The sequence below is a fragment of the Meleagris gallopavo genome, chromosome 15, assembly GCF_000146605.3.
Source record: "Meleagris gallopavo isolate NT-WF06-2002-E0010 breed Aviagen turkey brand Nicholas breeding stock chromosome 15, Turkey_5.1, whole genome shotgun sequence".
NCBI classification, from domain to species: domain Eukaryota; kingdom Metazoa; phylum Chordata; class Aves; order Galliformes; family Phasianidae; genus Meleagris; species Meleagris gallopavo.
This window is the reverse complement of record NC_015025.2, coordinates 4,656,303-4,662,732: the sequence shown is the minus strand read 5'-3', so window position 1 is coordinate 4,662,732 and position 6,430 is coordinate 4,656,303.

Sequence of the window (6,430 nt, the reverse complement as noted above, 5' to 3'; positions counted from 1 at the left end):
TATACATACATACACAAATATGAGTCATTTAATTCCCTTTAAACCAGGACATCATTTTTGAATCACTGAATAAAGAAACAAATGAAGAATTTTAATAATATTACAGTATATTCCCTCAGGTCATAACAGAAAGATTAGTGTTACATAAAGGCTTTCATCATAAAATTTCATATTCTGATGAAAAAGAGATTGTGTTAATGACATGAAACTACTGGAAGATACTGCTACACAATGAAATGTTACAGAAATTTAACATTTTATCCTTCAACTTGTTTTCCTTACCATTGCATATTGTTAGTCCATTTTCACATCTACGTTTCCTGTATCTGATAGTTGAGCTCAAATAAGATGCTTGATAATTATTCATTTGGATAAAAACGCACGAGTTTCTATAATGTAAGCATAACTGTTTCTTTTCTTCTTCCTTATAACTGATTTAGCTGAGGGTGAAGCATAGTCAGTTCCATTAATCGGCATTTAATTGTCTGTTGCTTTATATTAAGAATCAAGTGTGGAAAAAAATATATAATCTTGCCAAACTCCACACCTGAATTTTCTTTCTCTTGTAAGAGATGATAACATTGCTGACACTTGTAGCATCACTAGCAGAATTGAAATGGTGTTTCTCATGATGACTTATGTGAGCTTGATAATCTCTTTTCTTGCTAGAGACAGAATGCTCTTTGGACTCTGCATAAAAAGAAGAATGTTTCAGATACACTGTTTGAACGTTTACAGGTCTTGCTTTATTTTTTTTACGTAAGGATTTGGTATAGAACTATTTTTAATTGTGTATGAGTTATACAGAAGTTCTTACATACTTATTTGAATGTCCCTTATTCTGCTGTTTGGTGACACGTTTGAGACTTATTATGATGAAATGTCCTGAACATAGAACCTTCAGTAAAGCTAAAATTAAGCTCTGGTAAATAGGTTAAATTTACAATTCCTCCAGCATAATAACAAATGAGTTAGTATTGTAAGAGTGTTATCAAAACCTTTGTCAGGAGAAAAAAAAAAAAAAATTGGAAGTTTCTTCCATTAGTAAAATGAAAAGTATATGTGCTTTAGATTAGTAGAAAGATAAACTGCATCTCATAAAGAAGGACAGTTATTTTGAGATATCCTGGCTCTAAAACAAAGATAGAGACTCACACAGTGATGGGAGGTTTTTCTGAAGTTTCTAAAAACAAATCAGTAGAAATCCGATTATTAGAAAATTGCAAACTGAATGAAAAGGAACACAGTAAAACACATTTGCTAAAAATGCTGTAGTTTGTACAGCTATCCTGAACACTTATCTACCTAAGATAGAGAGTTTGAGTTCACTTTTTGGAGAAAAGATCATCTCTCGGCACAGAGATGTGACAAATAACTTGAATGATTTCTTCTCCTCCACTGAACTGAGGTCTGCATTTCTCTCTTGAATGTCTTGTGCAAATGATTTTTTTTTGTTTGTTATTGTTTTTTGCAGAGAATATATGATGCTTTGTCCTCCATTCCTTTGTTTCTCTGTGCGATTGTCTGCATGCCTTTTTGCAAGTGCTTGATGTTTCATTTCTGGGCAGCCATCTATACTGATTTATTGTACAAAACAGAATACTTAGCACAAGGTGATGCTTTGTGAGATGTGTTTGCTTTTTTGTCTAATTTATCATCACAGTGCAAATTAATTGTATGTTTCCAAAAAAAGGCCATTTGCTGGCTTAGAGTGAACCTGTCAAGAGCATAGTTGAATAAAAGAATTTTTGAAAAAATATGTTGGGTGTTTTCCACCTAGATAAAGGTAGCGTCCATGCATTCCATGTCACCAGTCTCTAAGACTTCCTCTGCAGCTTCTGCTGTAATAGTAACAGGGTAAAAGTTCTATAGTATGGACAAACTACGGCTTTTAATTTTTTTCTTATTTTAACTTGTCAGGTAGGAAATGTGGGGATATGTTGAAGAAATCGTGGGGACCTTGGGGAAACTTCCAAAATAAGATTTTTCCGATGTGAGGAAAATAAAGCCATCACCTGCCAAGTGTAACAACATGGTGCTCCTTGAGGGTTAGTTTCCACTATATCTTTGAGGAGTAGGCTGTGGTTTTGTTCTCAGAAGCAACAAATACTCAATTTTGATGATGTGAAGTGTCTCAAGACTACAGTGAGCTGTAGACAAACACAAATGAGATTATTTCCAGCATTCCTGGACCCAGGGACATGTCCGTTAGAAAATTTATTTTTTTATTTTATTTATTTGAATCGTAGAATGGCTTGGGTTGGAAGGGATCTTCAAGATCACCTATTTCCAATCCCCTGCTGTGGGCAGAGCTCCCACCCTTGAGAGCAGGCTGCTCAGGGCCCCATCCCACCTGGCCTAGAATGCCTACAGGGATGGGGCACCCATATATTTCCTGGGCAGCCTGTGACTCAGCACCCACTGGGTAAAGAATTTCCTCCTAATGTCTAACCTAAATGTCCCCTCTTGTAGCTTAAACCATCCCTATTTATCATAGAATAATCACTGTAAAACTGTGTAAAAAAAGTTGGCCCTTCTCCTGTAGATAAGTTAATATGTGAAGCTTTGTTTTCCTTAGTTTTTTCTTTTGGCAGCTTCAGTAATACTTTTTTGCAGAATTTTATGCTTTTCAGTTGTGCCATACTGCTGTCTCATTCATTAATAAAGAAATTAATATTATCTGCTGTACATTGAGAGCTGAAGCCTTTTTTTTAAGGTCTTTTGCAGTTTCTAGAATTCAAACCAGTATGTCATATCAAAGCACTTAAATTCCACCAAGGTACTTCTCACCTCCTTCATTTAACGATGTACTTTTTTTTGCAAGGACTTCAATCTAGTTTCACACCAGACTATGAGGATATTCTTTCAGTAAATGTTGCCATTGATTAATGTTAGTTTTTGTTTACAGATTTGTAATTAAAGATGCCAAATCTGGGCTATGCAGTAAGTGTGGTAGGACAGTCCAGCTGAGATTGGCAGTGTGCTTCACAGTCTTCAAACTGGTATGGGGCCTGGCACTATCATCTTGCAAAAGCAAGGTTGTCTTCTTCTCTTTCCTGACTCTGCAAGTTTAAGCCTTTACTTTAGTCAGTGTCACACTGTGGTGGTCAGAATTGACTCATCCTGGTTCCAGGAAATACAAAGGGATCACCCCTTTGCTATCTCAGAAGACACTGTGCATGACTTGACCTGCTGAGGGCTGCCTCTGGAACTTTTACTTTGATGGGGAGTTTGCACGTCGCAGCTCTGTGGGCTGCCATTTTGACTCTGACTTGTAGTGCTGTCACCACGTCTCGTCAGCAGCTGGGGGAAGGTTCAGCCTCAACTACCATCCCACCATCTGCCTCTGACATAGTGGGCCAGCGTAATACAATGGAAAGCCTTACCTTCAGAGCAGCCTCTTTATCACTAGTACTGCTTAAGTATTACTGTTGACAGAAGCATGGAAAAATTAATTCTGAAACTTATGAAAAAAAGTTCTAGAAAAGACGTAGTGGGATAACCTTCAGAGTTTCACAGAACTTCAGTATTCAGGTGTTTGGTGTTACACAGCTGGGGTATGGCAGTATGACTTGGGCAGCTCTCAGGGACCAATAAATCTTTTAAAAATGGTTGTGGCTTGAGTAAGCCAGGGCTTTGCAAATGCCAAATCCCATCCTGTGGCCTTCAGCCCTCTTGCCTGTGCCTCAGGTGGGCATTTTGGGTTCCAGGCCATCTGGTTAACTCCATTGTGTAAATAGGCTCTTACCTGATGAAATATTGGAGGTGGCACTCAGTTAAGCACATCATTCAGTGTGATGGATGACAAGGAAATCTTACAAAAGAGTCACAGCAGATGCAGAATGGGGAAAACAAACAAACAAAAACCAACAAAACAACAACAACTAGGATTTGTAGGATTTCTCCAGTCTTTGCTCCTTGTGTTCTCTACTTCTCCATTCTGACTTAGGAGGAAGCCTCCCAGAATATTTGGTGCCTCTTCTTAATAGTCTGATATCATGGGGCAAAGCTTTGTAATGTGAAAGACAGAAAATATTGTTGCCTTATTTTACATCTCATTTACCTTCTGATGTATATTTTAAAGAAGCCCTTTCTTTGCTCAAGCTTCCCTTTAGCATTAATACAAATCTATATAAATATAAACTCAGTTACCTTAGCCCAGTGCAGTAAGCCATGAAAATTTTAAGTTCCTATTTACTGTTTCAACTCGCTTTCATCAATCAACATAAATAATATCATGTTACATTAAGTATTATGACAAATTCACTGGCACTATTCATATTCCTTCTTGAGATGAGTAGGTATAAACACATTGGAAATGAAAACTACTGGAAATCGAGTTGCTGTGAACTGACAGAAAGCATTTAATATTAGTTTGCATGCATGCATCTGTGTAGCCTTGTTGATGGCTATTGTATGAAAAAAGCATAGCTATAATAAAGCTTTAGAACATTTAAATACTGTTTTTCTTAGATTCTTTAGATGCTATTTCTGTTACGGTTAAGGGAAGGATACACCTTGATAACAACGTGATGGTATCACATCCTAGCTTCTTGTGTGAACTGTTTAACCTGTTATTTTAATACATTGCAGCAGTGGTTTTGTACTGAACATTGGTGTTGTACCATCTGACCTGGGCTGTGATGCTGGGCTTTTGGGACAGAGCTTCTGCCTCACTCCGTGCTGCTGGTGTCTTTGTGTATAGCTGAAGCTGCAGTCTGACAGCCCTGTAACGTTCACAGAAGTACTTACTAATTGATTATTAACATCATAATGCCAATTACCCATGGAACGTAATTCTCACCACTGAAACAAGATGTGCTGCTAGGGTAGTTTTTGAGAATAAAATGTTTTTTGTGCTCCTTCCTCCATTCAGGTATTTTTCCAGATTAGTTTGGCTGGTGTTTTCTCAACAAATGATGGGATTTTCTACTTCTTGATTTCAAATGGCATTTTCTTGTTAATGTTAAAAGGAGTGATGTGGTCTCCAAATTAAATGCAAAAATGTCATTGGAAGTTGGAAGCAAAACTCCAAACTAATGCATTTTTTGGTTTTCCATTTTGTGCAGAAAAAAAAACTGTAATTGCTTAATTACAATTAGATTCAAGATTAATTCTCCAACTGTGATTCAGACACTGGCTTGCTACACCTCAACCCTCATTGTCCTCTTCCTGTTTTCTCCAGGAAAGTGTTTCTCTTACAGACTCCCTCCAGCAGCACTGCCCACTGTACGCCACTCTGACAGCACAGCAATGGCTGCAATTGCTGCGCTCTTGCTGCACACTCAGGTAGTTGTGGATGTCAGGTATACCATTCACTGTTTGCAGCTGCCAACTTATTGTTCTTGGCTGATTATTCTTCGCTTCCTTTACTGGCAGCAACTAAGGGAGGCTGTTTTCCCAATGCAAAGCACTTCACTGGTGCGAGTAGATTTCTAGAGGATTCAAACGCTTGACTTGCAACTGGTGTTAGTGTAAGCAGCTAGGATCATAACACCTCATACCTTGGTTTTGGAGTGTTTTCCAGAAGCTAAGATATTCTCTGTAATACAACTTCCAGCTGTTGTCAACTGAGTACAGTTATCGCTCCTATTTCTTCAGTTCACTGCAAGTCCTTTCATCCTGAGAGCACATCAGAATTTGGTGCAAGATCCATCTTGCTCCTTACTGAAGGAACCACATGTCCTCTGGGGAGGAGGATGGAGTTCAGTTGAATCTGGGATACCTGGGCTGGCATATTGTGTGGCTCGTAGCTGACTGACCCACGTCTTCTTTATTCTTAATGTAATTTTGTATTTGCACAAATTTTCTGAAGTTGGCAGGAAAGAAAGTAAATACAGATTGTTTATATTGGTTCTGCACCTTACATTAATAAATAGTAAAATATTATTGGCACTTATTATTGAGGGCGCAAAGAAGGTAATGTGATAAGGGGATGTAACATGATTGATGGAAGTGTTATCGCTGCTTTCAGATAAACTTTTTTTTTTTCCTATTTTTCAGAATGATGTGTTTTCCTGGTGAGCTGAGACAAACAACTAGGTTTCTGGGGGTTTGTAGATTAAGTGTGGTGCTATTTCTCTGTTAATACGGTGTGCCAAATTGTACTCTGACACTTTACCATACACTTCTGTGGTGCTGAATTGTTTTTCCTCTAAGCTTCAGTATTGTAACGTAAGTGATGTTGTTGCATTTTCTATTATAAATGATTATGGTGAAATTTCAGGTACACAGCGCTGAAAAAACAATTCCTTCGTCTTACCAAAACTAAGCTTGATTCACGTATTCATTTTATATGTTATTTTCAAATTAATATTCACGTAGAATCATAGAGTAGAATCATAGAATAGAATAGCCTGGGTTGAAAAGGACCACAATGATCATCGTATTGATGTGCTCATTAATGACATAAAAGTGAAGTTGTGTTTTT